The 26,496-nt window shown below is 40.5% G+C and overlaps 1 long non-coding RNA gene across 1 annotated transcript in view; it reads left to right on the top strand.

Annotated features, from left to right (window-relative positions):
• LOC133501263 (uncharacterized) overlaps positions 1-11,143 on the top strand; it is a 52,509-nt gene extending 41,366 nt beyond the window's left edge. The window contains exon 4 of the long non-coding RNA XR_009795141.1: positions 11,057-11,143. This is a non-coding gene — a long non-coding RNA (uncharacterized LOC133501263). The remainder of the gene's footprint in view (positions 1-11,056) is intronic.
• The last annotated feature ends 15,353 nt before the right edge of the window (positions 11,144-26,496 follow it).

The following is a 26,496-nucleotide window of genomic DNA, read 5'->3' as shown; positions in this document are numbered from 1 at the left end:
TTGAGTAAGAGTGCTGTCCACATACATTACATGACTTAATGTTTAAAATCAGATTTATTGGAGTAGAACTTCCCAGTGGAAACACAGAAACAGTCTCGGTTCCTATTTTTATGTCTGTAATGTTGGATATTTGTTCATTATTTGCAATTTTGTGTTAATTTCAGTTCCATTGGGGCAGTCTCACATTCATTGTTGACTTGGGTCATGGTGCTATCTATATGGTACACATAGTTTCCTTTTCCTAATGAATAGATTGTCAAAAAGACTTTCCGAAGAGGTCGGCTTGCAACTTTTAAAAGTTTGATGAGTTGAAAAGTCTGCCATGTCCTTTAATGCTCAGGTATAATCAAAAGAAGACAAAATTACACCTTTTCTCATTCCAAGACAAAGGAAAATGGGAGCGGGGGGGGTCTTTTAAAAACAAAGTTGGCACCTTTGGTTGAATTTCAGAGCACAAGGCAATTTATAAAGATTGAAACGCGGAATTAAAGTGGATTTGATGCATTTCAATGTGAACAAAGGGAGACACCGTCCACCTTCAGGCCTTATTTAAGTAATGTCTTTTGGCATGTTTGAGGCATTGGAGCGAGGGCACACAATTGAGGGATTTACCCAGATGACATCGCATCGGTTTGGTTTTATCGCGCTTCGTGACACACCCCACTGTGTGAAAAACAAGTAGACATGCAAGAAGATCCACAAATTATAGACTAGGCGCTTGAGCTTTGTGGATATTCACTTTAAACAACATCGAAATCAAGCTGCTCTCAACGGACCTCATCCACTTCTTATCGAAACACAGGCACTGCCAGATAACTTGATTTGCTTAAGGAAAAGAGGAGATATTAACAGCACTTGACTACGGCAGCGGCCCCTTCTGTTGTTCGTATTAAACCTATCCACCACTTCATTATACCTTCACTCTCTGGAGAGTCTTGGCGTACAGTCCCTCTTTATCTCCTCTTTTCTCCTGTTTTTCCCTCTTTCTCTAGCTCTCTCTCTCTCTCACAACTTCATGATACCAGCAGACATCACATGCGCCGTGCGCCCGTGTCATGCAGATAGCCTCCGTGTTAGTAATGGAAGGAACAGCGATCGATAGGGAAAAGGAGATGGCGGCATCTGAGTGGACTCTGTTTGGCTAGGCCTAATCCTGGTGACTAATGTTGTTGTCATATGAGAGTGGATAATTTAATGCTGACACTTTGCTCTGTGATGAATCCACCACATCGAGCTAAGTCGTGTTGCCAGAAATACAGTTTGAATATCAATTTTATATCATCAGTGATTCAATGATTACATGATGTTATTCAGGAAATTATCTAAAAGCAAGGCGCAGTATGACCGAAAAGGGAAACAAACAAAAAGAGGTAATATTTTTTACCCAGATGTACACTCATATTCTCTACATTTTGTGTTATATATATGCTATATATATATATATATATATATATATATATATATATATATATATATATATATATATTTTCAGCTCTAATGCCACCCCTCTGCAAACTTTTTGCCACAGTCAGCTTTGTAGTTTTTGTAATAACACTATTGTAACAGACCAACCAAAACCAGCTAAACACTACTTCTTGACACTTTTAGATTTGACATGATTGACAACAAGCTTTTGTTATCATAAAATTGTTACTTGGTATTGAGTAATGTGGACCCACAGTGGGTCGTGGTAAGCACTTCTTACGTTCCCCAAGCTGGTCCGATAGGATGAGTCCCATCACTCAAACTACAGCTTTGGATGGTGGGATCATGTCCCTAAACTCATCCATTTATATTAACTGCACAAGAGATTGTTGGGTACTCAGTGGTCTGCAGGTCACACTGCGAGCTTGTGGACAGCAAGTTAAGTTCATTTGGATTCCTCCCTCCCTTATCTACAATGTTTATGAACAGAGTATGTTTTTATGATTTATGACTTAAAGCCAGATAGTCTCTTGTTGACACAAGACAAAAACACTTACTTCTTATCCCTGGCAGCATATGTGACTAGCCTTGCTCCTTCACTTTCTTTAGTGACAAACATGGTATTTTGATTTTGTTGACAGAGCCTGTTTGCGGAAATAATGGAAAAGATAAAAAGTCCAACTATGATTTTTTTTCAATGTATTGCTTCAGTTGGATAGACAGACAGCTGTTGAAGATGTGATTAATTGAAGCGCACCAAAAAGGTTAACTTGACCTTTTTCGAGAGATGCAATTGTTTTATACCCTGACGACTCCCTGATTTTGATGAAGGAGATTATACAAGGTAACAGGGTAAGGAATACCTACAGTACATCTCCAGATATATTTTTATCATTTTATCCAACATGTGACATTATCTCATCATGTCATCTGGTATGTAAATAGTTCACACATTCCTATCATAAATTGATTCACAAAACTGTTCTTTTTTTGATATGAGTACATATCCACCTCTTTCTACAGAGAATGTACAGACCATTTATAACTGAAGCTGCAAAGGATCAACACAGCCATTTGACCTTGGCAGGCTTATTTGCACCAGAGAAACTAAATATTTACCTGTCATTGTTAATGATACTCTAGGCCTCGATACCCTTAGCGGTTTTGATGGAGAAGCGGGGCTTTGCAGCACTGGGGAGGTGGAATTACAAATTTAAGAGCAGTGAATTGGACTATATCTTTAGGACAATGCAGTCTTAATTCTGTGCCTTACAACTCAACTATCTTAATCTGTAAAAGGATGGAGCAGGATTGAGAGGAGTTGCGGGGAATAGAAATGTAAACTAGATACTGTGCACTGCAGTTGTCCTCTTCTGGAAAATATAAAACACTACCATTAGAAAATATATTTTTATCCCATATATTTTGTGATCAATTAATGTCTATAATATTTTATCATGGGATGCATGTGTCTAATTTATTTTATAGGCGCACATCCTCGAAATGAGAAAATCTTCTAAACCCAATGTAAAAATATAAAGCTCCTCTCTCTCTTTCGCTAATTAATAAGATATTTCACAACACAGTTGAATATTTTGTTGACAGATGAAACAATTATAATAGCCATTGTCTGAGGTGCAACTAAACTGTCCACCTATCCATTTTCTGAGCCGCTTATCCTAATAAGGGTCACAGGAGAGCCGGAACCTATCCATCTATTATCGAACTGGTTGCCAGCCAATCACAGGGCACATGAAGACAGACAACAGTCACACACACAATCACATGCACCTAGGGACAACTTGGAATGTGTCAGGAATGCATGTTTTGGGATGTGGGAGGAAACCTGCGTGCCCGGAGAAAACCCATGCGGGCACTGGGAGAACATGCAAACTCCACACGGGTGGGCTTGGGAGTTGAACCCCGGTTCTCAGAACCATGAGTTCAATGCTCTACAGCTGTGCAACCGCCCCTTTTCCCGATATATCAAGTCAATTTTCCTGTAGCATCTTTGAGGATCTTTCACGGCACACTAGTGTGCCATGGCATCCTGGTTGGGAATCACTGATCATAGTTTGCAATTTCCACTTTATGGCTCTATATGGAATATTACAGTGCTGTAATTGTGTCAAACAAAACTGGTTTGAGAGTGCAATGTGTCGTATCTATGTCTTTGTTTTTGATTGGACCTGTGGAGATCCCTCACTGGCAAACACCATCCATCAACATAGGATAAATGATAAGGTGTGGAATTGGCCATTTATAGATTAAAGTATTGGGAAATCTTTCCTTCCATGCTAGTGCAGCAACTTGTCCTCCTTTCAGGGATTTTTTGTGCTACTTCCAGCACAATACTGTACAGTATATAAGATCATAGGTCTCTGATGTTGTACTTCTGAAAAATGCACAGACAAAAAGTAAAATTACTGTTTCATTCATCTAAACCTCAATTTACATTACTTTAAATGACAATAGGTTTCCACATGAAGCCTGTTCTTTTCTATATGACTAAAAAACAAACTTCAGGACAGCACAATGGATGAGTGGTTGACACATCTGCCTTGTAGTTCTAGGTTCTTGCTTTGAATTCAAACTTAAAGGGCCACTGCCATGAAATGATTGCCATGATTTTTAGTATGTTATTAATGAAAAAACGTCAGTCGACATGGACTCTTGCGTTTTTTCACCACGAAACATGATACTGACGTATACAGCTTTTTGTAACTCCCGCCATGAAAATCCATCAAAGGATTTGTTTTCGAGAAGAAGCAGGAAGTGACATACAAGGCAGGACCACCCTCAAGTGGACTCGTTTGTTTCCATTAGTTTTACCTCCGGGAAGGTAGCTCGTTGTTCCTTTGTGTTAGCCAAAATGCTGGCTCGTTGCATTGCTGGACAATGCTTGAACACTTGGGAAGATGGATTTACCCTTCGTAAATTTGCAAGAGACCCGGTTCGTCGTGAAAAATGGATTGCACGGGTGCAGAGGACGAGAGCTTCGTGGGTTCCAAATGACAGGTAGGTGTGTATACAGCTACAAAAAAAAATAATAGTTTGCGGCGGACCACGTAATCGGTCTCTCATAACGTAACAAAAGATCCGCATACATATGACAGGCATGCTAAATGTGTCGACGTGCGCGGCGGACGGCGGCGGCTCTGAACAACGCTGCCGACAATGCAGCACTCAGCCGCGTGCGACGACAACGACGTAAAGCGCCCCGGCTTGACGATGTTGTTCCTCACGGATGGCGTCTATGAACAACGCCCTAAAGCAGCCCGGCTCGGCTCCGTGATAAGCCACCTCAGCGCTGAAAATGAGCCACAGAGGCTAAGGCGCCTTGTCTACCGGTCACGGCTTCGGCGAAGGCTGCGCGTCGGGCTTGCAGATGGCGGTGGCTTTGAACAACGCCGCCGACAATACAGCACTCAGCCGCATGCAACGACAACACCGTAAAGCTCCCCGGCTCGACGGTGTTGTTGATCACGTGCTGAGGCGGCTATGAACGACGCCCTGAAGCAGCCCGCCTAGGCTCCATGATAAGCCACCTCAGCGTCGAAAATGAGCCACACCGGCAAGCTGCAAAGAGCCGCGATGGCTCATCTCCACCACGGAAGTGGATGGGATGCGAAGGCTGTTTGGCCGTGATGCATATCATCTGAATATGGCTTGAAACAATAGGGTAATGTTCCCCAGTAACTTCACTCGGTTGTGTGATGTTCTTTTCTTCGAAAAGAGCTTCCGTGTCAGAAGGGGCGTGTTTGTCTCCCATAGTAGGGTCCACTGCATGTTTTCATTGGGGAATGTGCACGAAAGAAATAGTAAATCTTATGATTGCGACCAAATCATAATTTAATTTTTTCTTTAAAGGGGCTCAGGTGAGTTAAGTTCTTCCACACCAAACTCATCCTTACATGGCTTTTTGGTGCTTTCTTTATGAACTGGGGGTCAACCTACTATAAATAGTCCAATTGGATTCAGGAACCCAAAGCATATATATCATCTGAACAGTATAACAAGGTTTAGTAACAACAAAAAAGAGCACATAGTGTGAAGGTACACGGTCAAAAAGTACAAATAAAAGGTGAGATTGACAGAAGGTAAATGTGAAACAAATAGTAACAGCTGACTGATATTCATGGATAACAAGTGTGCAGCAGAAGGCTGGACCTACCAGCCATCAACCCGGAAGTTGTCAAACACAGACAAACGAGAGAACAAGAAGATGACAACGTCGTGCTGGAAAAGGAAACGGCTAAGCCTGAAATGTTCCCACGAAGCTGGAAGTATGAGATCCTGGACAAATGAGGAGGTTTGGCACGTCCCCTTTGGATCAATTAATTGATCCATTGAATGTACATTTGATGTCTGCTCTGGAGTCCAACAGATGCACAACTGCTGAAAGCGAGGCCCCAAGGTACGAGATAGTGTTTCACTACTTCTTCATCCACACTGTGTTGCTCTCAACTCAGCTGCTTTGAGTCTTATAGCCCTGTACCGCAGGGATTGCTGATCCCCATTTCAGATAGGCACCTTCAATCGCTTATCATTTACAGCTGTCCACCAGTAAACAATAAAACAAACAAAAGAAGAAGAAAAATGTTCGAAACAAATGAAAATGGCCAGTTAAGACCACAAAGTCCTTTAATCCCTCTGAGGTTTGACACCTTCAGCAGCACTGTTGGTCTCTTGATTACGATAGCCATCAAAATCATAACTGTTTACACTGCTGTCACTTTCTTATCCTTTCACCAGAAGTTTTCAATTCCAAGATTGATTTGCTCATCCCACTTATCTTTCTCAACAAAGAAAAAGGAAGAAAGCTTTTTTTTGTTTTGTTCATTGAACGTTTGATTGCTCTTCAAACTAAAGCTGTGTAAAGAAAGGCAGTGAGGTAGAAATGATGATGATGTCTAAACTGCTCTTCCATAGATGTTATGACTTTTTTGTTGTTGTTGTCAAAATCTACCCAGGACTGGTGTCCCTATCCAATTCCACATACAGGATGGATTACTCAAAATATAATCTGCCTAAAATTATGGGATAGTAATGTATTTAAACCCCTTTCTAATTGGCTGGACCATTTTGTTTTGTTATTATAAATCTTCGGTATCTGTCATAGGGAACACTAATTCCTTTGACTCGACTAAGGATTCCCACCTTCAAATAAGCATGCTAATCTAATTAGAAAGCTAGCAGACCTGAACGAGTACATTTTCTTGTACTTAGCGTTGGAGGACCGTGGCTTTGTAGAGCAGATGTGCTGTGAAATTCATTTCCTCTGGTGTTAAACGGAGATGCTCCTCTCAATGTCTCTGTTATGAAATTTCCATTTCACAGATGATAACCTATTATCTCTTTATGCAAGGCAAACGTGCTAATAGCTGCAAGGAAAATTGAATTATTCATATTTGCTCATTTCTATTCTGTAGTGCGGCTCTGGCAGGGCCGCCCTGCTCTTTTCATGCACTGAGAAAGGGCTAATGTAAACATGACCAGAATCCTTGTAAATTGGCTTGTAGAGAAGGCTGTTAGCATAGTGCCTGGGGACTGATGCTAGACGGGATAACAGCTGATATCTGTAAAGTACAGGCTGTGCATGTCTGCTATTAAAAAAAAAAGGCCAATGGATGCGTGTCTGAGTGGGCAACAACCTGGAAGTGTGCTCACGTGAACTTGTTTGTCAACCATGTTAGATAGATCACGCTACCAGCTGCAGAAGCTGAAGCTAATTGGACTAGGAAGCAATTTGTTGTGCCGCGAGGACCTTGAAAAAAAAAGGGCTGATGCTCCAGCAGGTTAATAATAATAATAATAATAATAATAATAATTAGTATTATTATTACAAGCCTGCACAAAAAAATTTTGAATCCCCACAATCTATGCCATGATCTTGGCTTTAAAGGACATTAAGAGGTCAGGAGTTCTTCTGCAAATAATAAACCGAGGGCTATGTTTGTTTTTGTTTTTTTTCAGCAGTTAAAACATAAGCAATAATCTATGATGAAGACCATATTTATAGGGGCGAGTAAATATTTCATTGTAATTTGATGATTATATTTCAACCATCCTAGGAGCCATATGAAAATAATGCTGGAGGCAAAATGCCATTGTTCCATGTTGTACACATTTTGGTATTGTACATGAGGAGATCAATGAAAGACAGACAATTTATAAATTAAGACTCCAAAAAAATATGAAGTAATAACACATAACGCATAATAAAACTTTTTAAAAAGCTACATAACCAAAATAAAAAGAATCAATGGGAGTGTCCTATTTAAGGTAAAAATGCCTTTTGTCTTTATACAAACAACCCCAAGCAATCACAGAAGACAAAATATATAATTCTGAAAAAAAAAAAAAAAAAAAAAAAAACCGTCATGTCACAATGTCATGTCCCAGATTTGATTCAGATTTCCCACAAACGTGAGCGATATTGAGATCACAGTCGTGACATAGTCAATCATCACTAGGTGGCACTGTAGCACACTATAATTGCATAATGAGAATATGCTCCTGAAATATTGACAGTGGAAAAGTATGTGATGCGAACTGAATCTCAAATTTTCAAAAATAATTAAAAAACATTTTGAGGCATCATTTAATAACCAACAATATGTTATTATAGCATTTGCTCCACATAAGTTTGAAGAAATGGCTTAATCATATCATTATCATCCCTAACAAAGTGACTCTTTGGCCACAATCTTTTTGAGGAGTCCTCTATTATACTCCTGCTTAAAACAATCCATACCAATTTAAATCCTTATCAATATCAATTTACTCATATCAATAAGGATCAGGCTCCCTCTGGATGGGTCCTCACACTTGCATCTGTGTGACATTGCAGGTCCAACATTACACCCACACGAATCAACCCCCTTCCCCCCGCTCACCACCCGATACACTCACACTTGACTTTGGCGTCAATATAAGACTGACTATCTTTGTGAGTGTATCGACAGTTATCAAAAAAATGCCCTTGATGTAATTTCATGCCTGTCGACACACGCCGACCATATGCTAAGGATTATGGGATGTCTGTGTACCACATAAGTGTAAGAAACTCCAGAGCCACATGCCACCAGGGCCTTGGTGACTTTATAGGACCCTTTAATGGTCTGAAGTGTACGTGGCACAGTGGCCAAATCCAGCCAAGTGTCCACTGGGGGCTGCCAGCGTTGTCAGCTGTGGACCTACCGGGGAGATCCCAACCCTCCCACTGTAACACTCACCGCATTGTCACAGCATATGCTGATCCTCTATGAGCTAGGCTTGAATGTCACACAACGATAATCTTCATTCTCACAGCGGAGCAAAGTGGAGCTTTTTACGACTCTTTGCTTTCCTTGTTTTTAAGTGTCATTGCAGCAAGAAAGTGAAGTGCTCAGAGTTTTGTGTCTTTTGCCAGAGTACGTTTGTGACCACTGCTGCAGTCATTCAAAATGGACTGCAATGTGGTGTTTGCTCATAAAAATGTTTAGCTATTAAAATATTATATAATAGTGCGGCACTTTATGATTTCCGATGTTTACGCAATTGTCAGTGCAAAAGGTTGTATATTTAAAACCTTGCAAATACACAAGATACTGTTATTTGTGTCACTTGCTTTACATCAGCTCATCCACAGCCCGTTTGAGCTCAGAACCTACAGAAATGTTGAAAAAGTAAAAAAAAAAAAAAAAAAAAAAAAAAAAAAGCAAAACCCAAAAGTGATAAAAAATGTAAACAGTTGTTGTTAGTTCCTGAGGAAGACTTTTTGGAAATATGTTGCACTAAATCCTAAAACCTTTGAGGCACAACTGATGTTTATTTCCCCTTTAAAACCAGTTTAACTTCAACAAATGGTGCATGGAGGAATTTGAGCATACCTTGAGGCTGTATAGCTAGCAAAAGACAGCCTTTGGTAGACTTGTGTGTGCTTTACAAGACAGACAAATGACTTCTACAGTGCTTGATTTTTGTATCTTTGCATTCTTTTGTTACTTTCAGTGCTCCTCCATCCTTGCCTCTCTGCTTTGTTTTTCTGCCGCAGGCGGTATAGCTGAAGCAGCTCTCTTTTGTAAGCATGTGCACATCCTGATCTCTCATAATATTAGTTAAAATCAATGTGCTGCTTTTTTAATTATTGCTCATGGTACAAAGCGGAGAAGGCTCATTTAAGGGTCGATCGATATGGGAGAGCGATTGGTAGATGGAAGAGCTGTACATCAGGCTCCTTGATGTGAAAATCATTGGGGCCTGTGCAGACTGTGGCTCGCGCTGATCATCCTGGTTAGCCCCCCAGCTGGCTTCGGGGCCTGGGTAATGGGTGAACCCTCCGTGAACCAGCATCCTTAGCCTCCACGACACCCCTCAGAGTTGCACGCACTCTCCCACCAGCTCAGAGATGCTGCGCAGGGTGGCGATAAGGCATCATAAACTCTATTGCAAATAGAATAAATAAAAAAAGTAAAGTATCAAAAGTGCTTTTCTTACTCACCTTTCTTCATCTCTTCATTGATTATTTGTGCCTGTGATTATTCTCTTTTTATTTGGACTTGTTTTCTCGCTTGTGCTGGCCCTTTCCCCCATCCCCAGATACACGGGTACATTGTCCCTCCAACTGAACTTCTATTATCTCTGTTATCTGTCCCTTGACCACAGCAACGTCTGACTGGAGGCTCGTGTTACTCTGCTCTGTGAGTTTCAAAGAGGTTAATAACATGGGCCTGTGGGCATTATTTCAGCATGACCAGAGCAATGTAACATTCCCGTTTCTTTTGCTCTGGATCCGCCTTTGACCCTTGAGTCGTCCGTCCTTTCCGCACTCCCTCCCTAGCCCTCAAGCTTGCATCCTTTCACTTTCTTCTCATTTTTTACAGTTGTCTTCAGATTCAGCAGAAGGTCAGGAGCATTCTCTTTCATCATGCAGTTTGGTCCTGATGCTGCTAAACCGATACAAATTATGCTAATCTGGAAAAGGGTGAAGGGCAGCGTTTCACAGACTTTTTGCTCTTATTTGTCACTTTTTCAGACCTCAATTATGGCCCTGTTGTATTGACACAGTACTACGTGTGCAGTGTAATTGCTTTTTCATCACATTGTCACACTCCATTATATAAACATGCATTACCGTCTGTTGACCATCTATCTCTCCGTCTATCTCTTTTATCAATCTTATCTATTTTATCTAGCTAATCTATCTCCGACCCATCTGGGGAGTTCAAACATTTATGCATATAAGTTTATAGTGTTAGCACTACCCGAGGTTTTACGCAACAGGCTCACCAAATTAAAAGTATTGTTAATTCCCAGTCCTATTAATACTTTTGTAATGCTTCATGCACAAAGTTGAACCTTTTTAATCAAAATCATATATTTTACTGCTGAAATATTTTTCTATAAAGTTTCAAATGCACAGTTTTGCATACACATGAAAAAGGCAAAATAGTTAAGTGCATTTTGTGTAGAAGAAATTATAGTTATTTATTGATACCTGAAGATGGCAAAAATATTTTTGTGATACAATGTTATGTTGTGATTATTTTCTGACTGAAAGACATTTGGGTATAAAATTGTGCACTCAATTGACAAATGAAAATTGTTCTTCATATTGCTGAATGGTCTATTCTTGTTTGTATTTCAGGTGGTTTCGCAGCTGAGTGTGACGCGGCTGGGATGACAATCAGCAACTCCAAATCTGAAACCAGAGTCCTCAATCGGAAAATGGTGGTGTGCACTCTTCGGGTCCGAGATGAGATCCTGCCCCAAGTGGAGGAGTTCAAATATCTTGGGGTCTTGTTCACGAGCGAGGGAAGAATGGAATGGAAGATTGACAGGTCTGCAGTGATTTGGACTTTGTATCGATATGTTGTGGCAAAGAAGGCGCTAAGTCAAAAGGAGAAGCTCTCAATTTACCAGTCGATCTATGTCCCTACCCTCACCTATGGTAACAAGCTGTGGGTTGTGACCGAAAGAACAAGATCCTGGATACAAGCAGCCGAAATGAGTTTCCTCTGCAAGGTGTCTGGGCTCTCCCTGAGAGATAGGGTGTGAAGCTCGGTCATCTGGGATGGGCTCAGTGTCGAAGCACTGCTCCTCTGCATTGAGAGGAGCCAGATGAGATGGCTGGGGCATCTGATTCGGATGCCTCCCGGACACTTCCCCGGTGAGGTGTTCTGGGCATTTCCTACCGGAAAGAGACCCCAGGACATGCTGGAGAGACTATGTCTCTCGGGTGGCCTGGCAACGCCTCGGGATCCTTCTGGAAGAACTGGATGAAGTGGCTGGGGAAGGGAAGTCTGGGTATAACTGCTAAAACTACTACCCACTGACTTGACCCGGAAAAGCAGTAGAAGATGGATGGATGGATGGATGGATGGTTTACAGGATACATTGCTAAGCACTGGGAAAAATAAATGTTTCTTTTTCGGGGCATAATGTAACTCCAGTTCTGCATATGCATTTCCCTGTGCCTGAAGGCCCCAGTGCAATCATAGAAGCCAAATTGTATCATTTTGACAAGTTACCAGTTTGTAATATGTCCAATTAGGATTTAATAATGGCTAGATGGAGAGACCCTTGCATTTCTATTGCATTCTAAGATGCTAATCTAGTAATTGTTTTTCATTTAGCTGATAACAGTTATATATCATCTGCATAGTTTTTTATGCATACATACACAGAAAGCACTGACGCTTATTCACTCACACTGATGGGAGACTCTTAGGCGAACATATCAATCATCTGTCCATAAGAGAGGTTCATTTACTAATTAAAATCTTGAAAATAGACTGAAATTGACAAATCACTAAATTCTTAATCACTGGTTTTGACCTGTGAATGACGATACACTCTGTAGTGGGACATTAATCAGAGCCAAGCAAATAGCTTTTATGAAGCAACATTTTTGTCTAATCACTATGGTAATTTATTTAGCCTCCAATTTGCTTCTCTGAGCAAAGTATTCAATCACTTATATTGTGTTGTAAAGCTTCTGCATCCCTTTCCCCATGACGATGCTGTATATTATATATATGCTTACACTAAGTTTCCCAGCTTGTTGCGTGAATGCATGTCAAATTAGAGTGGTCCATGTGCTAATGAAAGAGGCGGGACCGAAACATTCTTTCATTCAATGAAAAAAAATCTTATCTTCAGCCAGATTTAAGATGAAATGATGCATTTGGTTATTTACAGTCCAAATGTTAAGGGCATCTAAATATAGATGATTTACAGCCACCTACATTGGACAAACATCACATGTGCAAATTTATTCTCATGGAAGGAGTCACAGAAACAGAGGATATAAGGTTCATGTATGTGGTCCACACTTGATAGGTGCACCTGGAAGAAAGTGGTTAAAATATTTAGTCACACGCAAAATATTGTATTCTCGTCTCAAAGCTCGTCATCTTAACAATTAAGTTTGAATTTTGCATTAAAAAACGTATGCATGGTAATTTCGGTTTTGATTAAAATGTTATGTGTTTTGTTTTTTGTGATTTCCCCAATTTGTTCCAATGAATTAGGCAGTTAAGAAAAGCATATGGAAACGAAAGCACTTAAAAAATATCATTTTTACCATTTTTATGTACAGTGGGGCCTTGACTCATAGGTTTAATTAATTTCATGACTTCAAACACTCACCTCATCATTCAACATTGAAATGAATACAAATACATATGCTGTGTCTATATTTGTTACTGCACCATTTGTGTTGAAAATAGCATTCCGAATGGGGTTATCGCTACTGAGACACTGATGCTTGTTATTCCAGTAATGATATTTTGCATTGTGTGTTAGCATTACGATAGCGGAAGTTATATATAGCTTTGTTTAGTTGTACTTTAAACTTCATCTGGAAATGGCAAGAGAGAGAGATCTCAAAATGCACAAGACCAAAAAGTTGATCCCCTTAGTCAAATATAACCTTTATTCTCATGTGGCAATTTAAATGGAGCAGTTTTTTAAGTATCCCACTAATTTCTAATTTTGACCAAAGGTTGTATAAAATCGGTACATTAATCACCGTATTACTTTTCATGTATGTTATTAACTTCTTGGATTATAAGTTGTTGCTTTCACTGTCCCCTTCTGCTTTCTTCACTGAGGTATGGCAGATGTAATGGTAGTTACATTTTTTGGAATGTCAGAAGAAGAGTTATTAGACTTGTGCAAAATTGCATTATGATTGAAAGAAGTAGATGAACTAGTCTCGTAATAATGACTTTAATGTCATGTTTTTACCCTAAAATGCCGTGATGGAATTGACATTGTACATTTTGAAAAATGAAAAAAAAATGCATTAGTTCAACAGTGTTGGAATTAGAGGATGTTACTTTGCCATGCAATTAGTAGTGCCTCCCGAATATTGTTTGTTCATGCCTTATATGACATCGTTCTAGAGTCAAATGAGCAAAGGCTCCCATATTTGCCCACTATATTGTTTTTGACCCTGCACAAAACACTGAGCAAACCAAGATTCGTAACTGCTTTCATCCAGACTGAGACAGGTTTGTCTTTGATAGGAGAATGTAAATGTGTCATTTATACCTGTCTTGTCTTTTATCATGATAAAGCAGTTCATACTCTGGGAAAAGGGGAAAAGAGAAATGCAAGCAGGAGCTTCATTCATCGCCTGTCCTGTTTCATTCACACGCTTGTGAGTCTCCATCATGGCTCCTCTCAGTAGCCGTCAAGAGGCCGGCTTGCAATGAAACAAATTTCTCATATTCTGCTTTTTGATTTCATTCTTCCCTCTTGTCGTCTCTCCTATTAGCTTATTCATTCTTCACATGTGACTGCTGGCCTGTTAAGGTCATATTAAACCAAAGCAATCCACTTTAAATGGTTATCTACGACGTGCATTAAAAAGCTCTTTGCTGCCCTTTAAATATTGTGATTGGGTTATAGGGGGGGGGGGGGGTCGCTGTTTCGGAGCGCTGATCGCTCTCCCAGGAGTCTGCTTCAGAATATAAATTGAGTAATATTATAAAGGGGGGTACTCCAAAAGGACTGGGTAATGAATAGGATTCATGATCTGAGGAGGAATAGGAGGTCATGCAACGAAGTGAAATACGCTAATAACTCCAATCCAAACCCACTCAGATGATGATACATTAACTGAGAGTCTCCTGTTTTTTTTTCTCTTTTTTTTAACTCGTGTCACACTATAGACACATGACATCTATTACTAAGCCGTTAAAAAGAACTGGGCGGTATTGCTAATGGTGATTACTGGACAGGCCCAAGTTCTGATTATGTCTTTGAGGTCACCTACAAACAGTAGGTGGTCAGCTCAAATAGCAGTAAATCTTATAATCTTCTGGCAAGTAATACATAAAAAAAAACCTTGAAAAAAAATGCAATATTAAATGTATCAAGACGTGTACCACGCAGATCAGAAAACAGATTACTCCCACTGGAGGCCTAAATACAAGATTTTAGATGTAATCCCCTGTGATTATGATTTATTGTTCTCTGGACGGAATTACATTTATCATCTTACATAGTAAGATGTGTTTTTCTGAGATAGGCCATAGTTTTGCATGTCATCCCTTCGGAGCAAGACAAATCTACTGTTGATAGCTCTGCGCATCTCTGACCCATTACACTAGAAACTACAGGAGGACTGATTCTATGTTATTTAACTACACCAACCTGGTATTAATAGTAAACTCTTTTGTCATAACATAACAAAGCACGTCATTACTGAAATACTCAGTTTTATCACTGATTCAAAGGGCTATTCCAAAAATCCAAGAAAAACTTGAATACCATAAATTCAAAACAGTGATCTATGTAAAATGGATATTCTGGAACCATCAATTATGCATATCTTTTTTTTTTTTGACCCAAAGTTTTTTTGTGAGCTCTAAATACCAAAGAAAGATATCAGTTGAATGACACTTACTATAACTTTGGTCATGACAAACATTTCCTGCTTATGATAACACTGCATTCTTTTCCCAGCATAGCCATATGAAATTGCCACCTAGTGAATAAAACAAACTGAAGAGGGCTGAGGAGGTTAATAGTACCCCGACCAAACACATCCTTACAAAAAATTCACTGATAAACTATACTTTAAAATCATTTCATAATAGAGCCAGGTACACTTTCTCCATCACCTTGATGGAGTGTGGGAGTGTTGGAATGAGGCTGGCCTCTTGCAATCAGATGCAGGAAAAATGGTTAATTCCACTTGTTATGACACGAGCACAGCAAGCACAGCACTTTTCAAGTGCATATGCTGACCAGTAATGCCTAAACAAATGGACGGAGAATAGAGAATGTGTGTGTGTGTCGCAGGGGGCGGATGAAAAAGGATGAAGGAGTCAAGAAAAGCAGACAGTGTGAAAGTATGAGGGTGAGAGAAAGGCAGACTAAGAGAGACACAGCTGCTTCTCCGCAATCACTTTTCAGCATCTTCAGTCCCAAGCCAAAATACCATTAATACATGTGTCAGAGGGTTGAGTGGAAACAGGCACAGTGTGATGCCGTTGAGTGGCTTGAGAAGAAAATGCCCAGGATCGTTCAGGGACATGGCATCTCCAACACAACCATTGATTCTTTGGGTTCTTTTGTGAAGCTGTCTGCTGTCCATCCTCCTCCTTTTATTTTGTGTGGAGATTAAATTGCACACAAGCGCCAACATATCGGGCTTTCTGCTTGTCGCAGGTTGACGACCTCTGTGTGCCTGCCATAATAGATACATCCTATGTTTGTCTTGCGGTGAAACCCAGCTCCGCCACAGTCTAGGGACCTCCAATTGTCGCACTGTCTGAGCCAATTAAGTAAAATTGTGGCTAAATCATTGCTGTGTGGTTTCAAAATTTATTAAGTCCTCTTTGTGAAAATATATATTTAGTCAATCCATCTAAAACGGTCACTATTGCATGGCTAAGATTGAACCCAATGAGAGTGGAGGGTGATGCTGGAGGAGGTTACAAGCTTTTTACTCATCTCTTTGCACTCCTCAACGCTTCATGAAAAGTATTCTTACACTACTTCACAAACTAGTCCGAATACAAGTAGAGTAGAACAAAATTACCTTTATACTGAGCCAGAGTCTTTTACAGTTGTAATGATCTTCATTCATAACTTACTGGTATTAAAATTTTGTTAGAAATGATGTTAAAAGTTTCAAATAAAATATTACATTTTACTAGTAAAAGACACCATTTAGCTCCAAAGGAATGTATGTCAGGTTGGGGAGTGGTACAGAAATTGTTTCCATCAATTTTGTATAGAGATTGTTCATATGGGAGTCACCGATGAGCTGGAGCACATCATGGCTGACTTCCGGTGAGAAACATTCTGAAAATAAAATTAATTGAATCACAAGATTTCAGGCAACCAGAAAAATAACTTTGCTTCCTTATTACATCCAATTAAATGACAAGACTTTAAAAATCCATTTTCTTTTATATTGCTTGCCTATCCAGATGGACTGGAGCCTAACCCACCTGACTTTGAATGAGAGGCCGCGTACACCTTGTTCTGGATGCGTGGGTCTTGCTCTCAGTGCATATTTTGACATGGTGTTCACATGCACATTCACACCAATGGAGACTTTAGTCTTAAATCAACCTAGCAGGCTGGTTTTGGGGATAAGGGGGAAACCCTGAGTACCAGGAGAAAATCCACACAAGTGCAGTCGAAGGAAAACATGCAAACAACACAACAAACAACCATCCCCCAAAATAACTGTGAGGTAGATGAGATGCATTAACCAACTCACCCACCATGCTGCCTGCTTACAAAAAAAACCCCCAAAAAAACATAAATTACCAAGTTGTTGTCTTTTTTATACAGTAATCCCCCCCCAAAAATAGCTTCAACGAGCAGGATTCTAGATTTGTATGTACAGCATGGACAGTTTGAAGTTCTCCAACAACTAATATCTTATATTTCTGCTGATTAAATTGTTGTGGTGATCACTGATGGGACAAGCTGTGTTGGCAACAACATGGGTAAACGTAAGTGGGTAAATACACATTTGGTGGTGCTTGGATTTTTTTCCACCACAGAATTAGTATGCATATTATTTCTTTTCACAGTGCTTAATGTGCAAGTTTCAAATATTGTTGCTCATTATGGCGATACAGTACTGTCAAACAAAGATTTCAAATTAGATTTTTGAAATGTTGTTTTTTTTCTAAAAGTTTGATTGCAACAACATTGGTTCATAAAATATGACATTTAAACTACAGAAACTGTCCACCATCAGGAGGCAGCTTTTACCTGAAACCTCTTTCCAGTGCAGACTGGAACCTGAGAGGCACCAAAGTGACAGACACATTGCGGTGAATACGCTATCATCCAGAACTCATTCATTGATTCTTGGATGTCTGTAGCTCGGTCTCTGCAACCGACTTCCTCCAGTGAGTACCAGTCTGCTGACAGCTTGGAGCCACCCACCTCCTATGCCGCTACCACCTCGACTCCCCTGTCTGTGCCACCACACATTCCAGGCCCCAGATCTCTTTCTCTCTCTCTCTCTCTCTCTCTCTCTCTCTCTCTCTCTCTCTCTCTCTCTCTCTCTCTCTCCTCTGCTCTTTCTTAATTGACTTCCCAGTTTAATATCATGTCTGTCTTTCTGATTGGAGCCAGGCTGTGTCAGTGATGCTCAGAGGAATGTGCCTCTTCAATAGCACATCAATAGATACTTCTTAGTGACGTCACGCCGACCACGTGTTTTTGTTTACAACGCTACTTTGGATGGCAAGATCGTGTCTACATATTATGGCTAGGAAGCGAATAGTATATACTGTAATGTTTTAGCTACGGTAATTCTTTGATCTTTTATCTTGAAAGTCCTTTGACAAATGAACACTGTAACCAGAGGCAATTGAGGCACTTGTGCTGGAGTAATGAATAAAGAAAGAAGCCACATGTGAAACTTGAGAGCAAGTATCGTCTCATTATTATTAGATTGCGCTGTAGTACTTCTCGGATATAGCAAGTGTGGTGTGATTGAGACTGTGTCGACGTCAGCGGGGCGCGACAAGACAGGACGGTGAAGGGACTGAGCTAGAGAGGTTGGCGGTGGGTGGGGTGGGGCAAGTGAAATAAATATCATCCACGTTAAAAAGTACAGTTGGACGCATGTCTGCCTTATTCAATAACATGACAGGTAGACCATAACATGGTGTCAGAGTGACGGTAGTATTACTACGGACTCACACACACAAAAAAAAAAACGGACTCAGGAAAAAAAAAAGACAACGAGGAAGCGTTTGGTGTTCCAACTCATCCAATTTACCAGATGCGTGGCGGTGATTCAAGCAACACGCCAAACTCATGTTCACGGGACCGCTTAAAAACAGAGCTGAAGAGGAATTTTCCTCCTGTTGTGGATCGGTGATAAAGTACGGGATGTCAGCAATGGACATTGACCGGAGATGAAGATAAGTGGCTAAAAACTTATTACAAAAAATTCTCTGATTCCCTCACTCCGAAAGCAAACCTTATATTGGTAAATACAAGTTTCACGAAAAGGCGCAAGGTAACTGTGAGTCATGTGAGCACTTTGTGACAAAACTCAAGCTGTTGGTTAAAGACTGAAACTAGACAAACAGCGATGAGATGGTCAAAGACCGCATACTTTTTGGTACCAACTCACTGAGTGTGCGCAAAAAGTTACTCAGCCAAGGGGTGGAGTGCACGCTCGAAAAAAGCGATCGGCATAACCCGCTCCCACAAGTTAGCAAAAGTTCCGCTAAAGGCTATGGCTAGCGAAAGCCACGAGGTTCACGTTATCCACCGCAAACAAGGAATGCAAAGTTTCACTGCAGGTGGTAGTAGGCATATTGACAGTCCAAAGACCTCCATAAAGGTATGTAACATGTGTGGAGGATACCACAGTAAATGAGCCGAATGCAAAAGGTAAACAATACCTGAAGTGTCAGACCCCTTTTTCTGTACGTTCTTACAAACATAAGTCACACAATGAAATACCATGATGAAAAGACCCTAAGACGCTTATAAGCAAGCCTACATTCACAAAAAGATCACAAAAAAAAAACGAGTTATATTGTAGGTTTGCCTACCAGTAGGCCTGGTAAACAAAAGTCATGTGACTCATGACGTCATGTGAAAAGTATCTTAGTTTATTAAGATAACGAAGGACACAGGTCCACCTCTTCTGCTTCTCTTGAGAAAGGTCCAGATTTTTAGTTGTCTTTCCAAAAGTATTCAATGTATAGCAACTGCACACAATGTAGCTCCATCACATTAATTATTAACAATTATAAACACACTTTTCTTGAAACCTCAATTTTCTCAAACAAATTCAAAATTTCACCTTCACAAAATCCCCAACCCACCATTTCCTCAAAACATACCTTAAGTCAATCAAAATGAAAAACACAGCTGAACATTCACTACGCACAACCATGTAAAAGAGGAAAATCAAATGATCAGACCATAAAGCTGAATAAATAATCCTTTTTCTTCATGGTAGAAATGCATTTTAAAAAACAAAATCTGTCTCCCCCCCCAAAAAAAAAAAAAAAAAAATATATATATATATATATATATTTCCATCCATCAATCCATTTTCTGAGCCACTTATCCTCACAAGGGTCGTGGGAGTGCTGAAGCCTATCCCAGCTGTCATTGGGCAGGAGGCAGGTTACACCCTGAACTAGTTGCAAGCCAATCACAGATGTACAAGGCTCACAAGTGTAATGGAACATTAAGCCTTTGAAAAGCATTTTGTGTCCAGCACTGCATAGTTATACTATAAACAATAAGTAGCGATTACCCATTTACATCTCTGAATCTTCAGACTATAATGGTCACAGTGAATCTGCTTAGGTTGGGCCACTCTCAATGCATTTCCGCTTCCCTTATTGTCAAACTGTGAACAGTAAAAGGGTCCATGACAGTTGTATGTATTTTCTGAACTGGCTTGTATTAGTTTCTTCATGTGTGATCAATTTTGAGTTGCTGTGTCCATGTTGAAACGCCTGCGCTTTAATTGAATTTCACTTTTTGGTACTTGTGCTCACCATTATTCAGGCAAGTACATCAGGGTGCAAAATGTGTTTTAGTTGGCAAAAATATCTTTGGAAGATGTCGCTAACTAGGTGAAAAGTGCTTACATTTCTTCCAAAAGAGTGGCCAGTCCAATGAGCGGTTTCAGGACACTAAACATTTGGTTAAAAAAATAGGGATTTATGTTTCAGCAATAGAGAACTTTTGGGTTAAATTAATATGTTGAGGTCCTTGCATGGTGTGAATGAACTCACAGATTAATTCACGAGTTACAGCTTCACATCTAAGGAGATCAAGAGAACAAGAGATTGAGTAGAAATTCTGCCTGTAATTCTGCTCAGTTTCAATTTAACATGCATGACTACAACAAAATGTGCAAACAAACAATCTGTATCGGTGTCACATCCAAACAATCTGTATAGGTGTCTCATAATTTCAGAGTCTAGGTGTTCAATATATAGTGCTATGTATGCCCCTAATTGTGCATTAATGCTTTACCACACTGACAGATGGCCTGTCCCAAATCATTTTGTATGCAAGTGATTCGTCTTGAGCCAAAGCAGGTGGCTTCAATATCATTTTGATGATTCCTCAGATTACGCTCTCAAATCTGCCTACTCCCTGTCAGATTTTTATGTAAACATAGCCCAGTCTTATCTGCTACACGTTTGGATAAACATGTGATTGCAAAAGAAACCCAGTTGATATTGTAGTTTTAATGTAATTCTGATGTCAGCGAGATGACTGCCATGTGATCCTTTTGTGTAAATGTCGGCACTGCTGTGGATGAGCAACATTTTCTGTTAGCTTTGTCCCAGCGCCAACCAACTGTTGATACAAGAACATGGGTGTGGTGTGAAGGACGAATAGTTAAGTGCTCTTCTTCGGCGGGTTGTGAGTTAAGGTCTAAACAATAACCAGGACAAATAAAGGGTAAGTATTTCATCAGCATCACATCAGGTTTTCTCACCTCTGGACAATGAAGTAAATCCCACAATTGTCCTTCTATGAGTTACTTTTACAGCACGTGACGCATCCAAACCCAGACGCCGGGGGCCCGTGTGCTGATATCTTATAGGGTTTCATCGAGCCTGATGCTGCTGACAGGGTTTATTGTTTGGGAGGATGAGCTTGTATCCCTTTATATAATTATAGTATTAAGCCTTACTGACTCTTGTCCCTGGATCAATGTGGAGATAATTTCAGGAATGAATAGTTAGTATCGACCAGAACCTCGTAGTGATGGACAGGTCCTCTTAGATCATTGTTCCATGATCATTTATGACCTCTGTCAAAGAAGCCCCCCCCCCCCCAAACTATTGTCTCTCCTTACAGTGTAATTCAATTCAATTTGTAATGGATTTCACTTTCCGAGTTCACCGTGGTCAGTGTTTCATTTTCTAGTCGACACATGAAGCAATACATCACAAGTGTTTGTGTGTGTGTGTTTTTTTTTTTTAAATGATCTCTTTTTATTTTCTGGTTGATGCAATAGAGCTGGATGGTATTTGAGAACTGGGAGAAGGAGGTGAGCATCCCCATTTGAACTGAATTTGTAGTGGAATTTTTATGTCTTGGTTAAAAAAAAAATGCCCTTCCGGCGTAACAACTGTGCCAAACAAATATGAGCATTCATCTAAAGAATTCCATACCGGATCGGTCGTGGCATGGGTTAACAACGCCCGCCCCCGGCACTGCTAACCTGCAGGGCTTCGGTGGAAATTCAGCTAATGTGGGTCGAAGACAAAGAAGAGGAGGAAGAAGAAAAATCGTCAGAAGAAAAAGAGGAATGCGCAGAGCCTACAACTGAGTGTAGGGACTTTGAATGTTGGGACTATGACAGGAAAAGCTCAGGAGTTGGTTGACATGATAATTAGGAGAAAGGTTGATATACTGTGCATCCAAGAGAGAAGGTGGAAAGGTAGTAAAGCTACAAGTTTAGGACCAGGGTTTAAATTATTCTACCGCGGAGTAGATGGGAAGAGAAATGGAGTAGGGGTTATTTTAAAGGAAGAGCTGGCTAAGAATGTCTTGGAGGTGAAAAGAGTATCAGATCGAGTGATGAGACTAAAATTTGAAATTGAGGGTGTTTTGTATAATGTGGTTAGCGGCTATGCCCCACAGGGAGGATGTGACCTCGAGTTGAAAGAGAAATTCTGGAAGGAACTAGATGAAGTAGTTCTGAGCATCCCAGACAGCGAGAGAGTTGTGATTGGTGCAGATTGTAATGGACATATTGGTAAAGGAAACCGGGGCGATGAAGAAGTGATGGGTAAGTAAGGAAAGGAACTTTGAGGGACAGATGGTGGTGGACTTTGCAAAAAGGATGGAGATGGCTGTAGTGAACACTTATTTCCACAAGAGGGAGGAACATATAGTGACCTACAAGAGCGGAGGTAGAAGCACGTAGGTGGATTATATTTTGTGCAGACGATGTAATCTGAAGGAGATTACTGACTGTAAAGTAGTGGTCGGGGAGAGTGTAGCTCGACATCATAGGGTGGTGGTGCGTAGGATGACTCTGGTGGTGGGTAGGAAGATTAAGAGGACAAAGTTAGAGCAGAGAATCATGTGGTGGAAGCTGAGAAAGGAAGAATGTTGTGCGGCCTTTCGGAAAGAGGTGAGACAGGCTCTCGATGGACAGCAGAAGCTCCCGGAAGACTGGACTACGACAGCCAAGGTAACAAGAGAGACAGGCAGGAGAGTACTTGGTGTGTCTTCTGGAAGGAAAGAGGAGAAGGAGACTTGGTGGTGGAACCCCAAAATACAAGGAGTCATACAAGGAAAGAGATTAGCGAAGAAGAAGTGGGATACTGAGAGGACTGAGGAAAGGCAAAAGGAGTACATCGAGATGTACGTAGGACAAAGGTAGAGGTGGCAAAGGCTAAACAAGAGGCATATGAAGACATGTACACCAGGTTGGACACGAAAGAAGGAGAAAAGGATCTCTACAGGTTGGCCAGACAGAGGGATAGAGATGGGAAGGATGTGCAGCAGGTAAGGGTGAGACGGAAATGTGTTGACTGGTGCCAGTGTTGTGCTAAAGAGATGGAAATAAGACTTTGAGAAGTTGATGAATGGAGAAAATGAGAGGGAAGTGCGAGGGACGAGGAAGTGGCAATGATTAGTAAGGAGGAAGTCAGAAAGGCACTACAAAGGATGAAAAATGGAAAGGCAGTTGGTCCTGATGACAATACCGGTGGAGGTATGGAAGCAATTTGGAGAGATTGCTCTTGAGTTTTTGACAAACTTATTCAACAAAATACTAGTGGGCGAAAAGATGGCTGAAGAATGGAGGAAAAGTGTTCTAGTTCCCATTTTTAAGAACAAAAGCGATATTCAGAACTGTGGGAATTTATAGAGGAATAAAGTTGATGAGCCACACAATGAACTTATGGGAAAGAGTAGTGGAGGCTAGACACAGGACAGAAGTAAGTATCTGCGAGCAACAATATGGTTTCATGCCTAGAAAGAGTACCACAGATGCATTATTTATCTTGAGGGTGCTAGTGGAAAAGTGCAGAGAAGGTCAGAAGGAACTTCATTGTGTCTTTGTGGATCTAGAGAAAGCCTATGACAGAGTACCAAGAGAGGAACTGTGGTACTGAATGCTTAAGTCTGGTATGGCAAAGAAGTATGTTAAAATAGTACAGGACATGTATGATGGCAGCAGAACAATGGTGAGGTGTGTCTTAAGTGTGACAGAAGAATTTAATGTGGAGGTGGGACTGCATCAGGGATCAGCTCTGAGCCCCTTCTTGTTTGTAGTGGTAATGGATAGGCTGACAAATGAGGTTAGACTGGAATCCCCTTGGACCATGATGTTCGCAGATGATATTGTGATATGCAGTAAAAGCAGGGAGCTTACAGAGGAACAATTAGAAATATGGAGACATGCGCTGGAAAGGAGAGGAAGGAATATTAGCCGAAGTAAAACAGAATATATGTGCATGAATGAGAAAGGTGGAGGGGGAAGAGTGAGGCTACAGGGAGACGAGATAGCGAGGGTGGAGGACTTCAAATATTTAGGGTCAACAATCTAGAGCAATGATGAGTGTGGTAAGGAAGTGAAGAAACGGCAGGTTGGAACAGCTGGCGGAAGGTGTCGGGTGTGTTATGTGACAGAAGAGTCTCTGCTAGGATGAAGGGCAAAGTTTACAAAACAGTGGTAAGGCCGGCCATGATGTACGGATTAGTGACGGTGGCACTGAAGAAACAACAGGAAGAAGAACAGGAGGTAGCAGAAATGAAGATGTTGAGGTGCTCGCTCGGAGTGAGCAGGTTGGATAGGATTAGAAATGAGCTAAGTAGAGGGACAGCCAAAGTTGGATGTTTTGGAGACAAGATTCGAGAGAGCAGACTTCGATGGTTTGGACATGTTCAGAGGTGAGAGTGAGTATATTGGTGGAAGGGTGCTGAGGATGCCGGTGCCAGGCAAAAGAGCGAGAGGAAGACTAAAGAGAATGTTTATGGATGTGGTGAGGGAAGACATGAGGGCAGTTCGGGTTAGAGAGGAAGATGGAGGAGATAGGCTAAGATGGAAAAAGATGACACGCTGTGGCGACCCCTAACGGGACAAGGGAAACGGTAAAGAAAAAGAAGAAGACAGTACTTCCGCAGCCCATCAATGTGTTTTATAATGACAGCGTCCACCACCACTGCTTTCGTTAGCAACACAGTCTGGGCAACGTAGAGCAAAGAGGAGCTAGACACGCTGCTTATGTTTAAAGTTAAAAAAGAAATGCTGTTGTTTTAAGATGCAATAACTGTTGGAGTATGTGAATAATCGAAGAAAAGTGGTTAAACTGGATGAGATTTTCTTTTTTCCGAGTGGGAAAGGTCTGGTCTGAAGCCAAAGTAGAAAATGCAGGATGAGATGATGTGTAATTTTAAAATTCCACCTTGGCACAGCCTAATCCAGGATGAAAGCACAGACAATACAGTGCACAAAAAGCTAATTCTGTATTTTACATATAGGAGACAACATAACATTAACCTTAAAAGGGTTTCGGAGCATTATTATCATCATTTCCCCCCTTCCTATGTCGGTAGACGAGAGGATGGCTGCTTGAGAGGTAGATCTTGGGGTAAAAAAGTCTGGGCACCCCTGCTTTAGTGTATCCCAAAAATATGAGGAAAGCTTACCAATGGTCACTGAATGCATTTGTATTTGTCAATCCAGTACCACTTTCGTTTGAGTGATCAAAGCACCCCCATGGTGTCATGGTTATAATTTCCCTTCTTGTCTTCTAAACTGTGAATGACAAGATGAATCCATCAGAGGGCTGGAGCTCGATTTCAATAGAAGCTCACAGAGGCTCATTTAGAGAAATGTAATTTACTCAGTATTGGTCAGTTTGACCCCTGACCGCAATCACTTGACACGGTTTCCATAGAAACTACTGGAAAAAAAGTAGCACAAACCCTGCTACTCTTTATCTATCTATCTATCTATCTATCTATCTATCTATCTATCTATCTATCTATCTATCTATCTATCTATCTATCTATCTATCTATCTATCTATCTATCTATCTATCTATCTATCTATCTATCTATCTATCTATCTATCTATCTATCTATCTATCTATCTATCTATCTATCTATCATTTTGTGTGTGTGTATATATATATATATATTTTTTTTTTTCATTATATTAAACCTGTTGCAAATTTGGAACCCATGTTGCAATCCTAATCCCCCAAAAATAAGAATAAAAACTGAAAAGTTTGTGATAAGATTTCCAGGCCAGTTGTTAGTGTTGTCATTTTGTGAAGCAAAGGTAGGCGTGCACACGGACACACACACAAAAAACACACACAAAAGTGCGGGGGTGCAAACACACGCACACACACGCACCCCCCCTACACACGCACACACACATTGACCCTGCTTTACACAAAGTCACTCTAATGGTAAATGAACATGGTTTTACAAGGACTGTTGTTGATCATTAAACAATTATTTTCACACAGCTATTTGTCATAACTGTCAGAGCAATCATTCCCCCTTTGCTGAAAGATTAATTGCAGCCAATTATTTCAGAAGTGTTCATACATTAATTAGTCATACAGTTACACA

This window comes from Syngnathoides biaculeatus, chromosome 5 (genome assembly GCF_019802595.1).
Source record: "Syngnathoides biaculeatus isolate LvHL_M chromosome 5, ASM1980259v1, whole genome shotgun sequence".
Classification (NCBI taxonomy): Eukaryota; Metazoa; Chordata; class Actinopteri; order Syngnathiformes; family Syngnathidae; genus Syngnathoides; species Syngnathoides biaculeatus.
The sequence above is the reverse complement of the archived record's forward strand: the minus strand, read 5'-3'. Positions and strand labels throughout refer to the sequence as shown.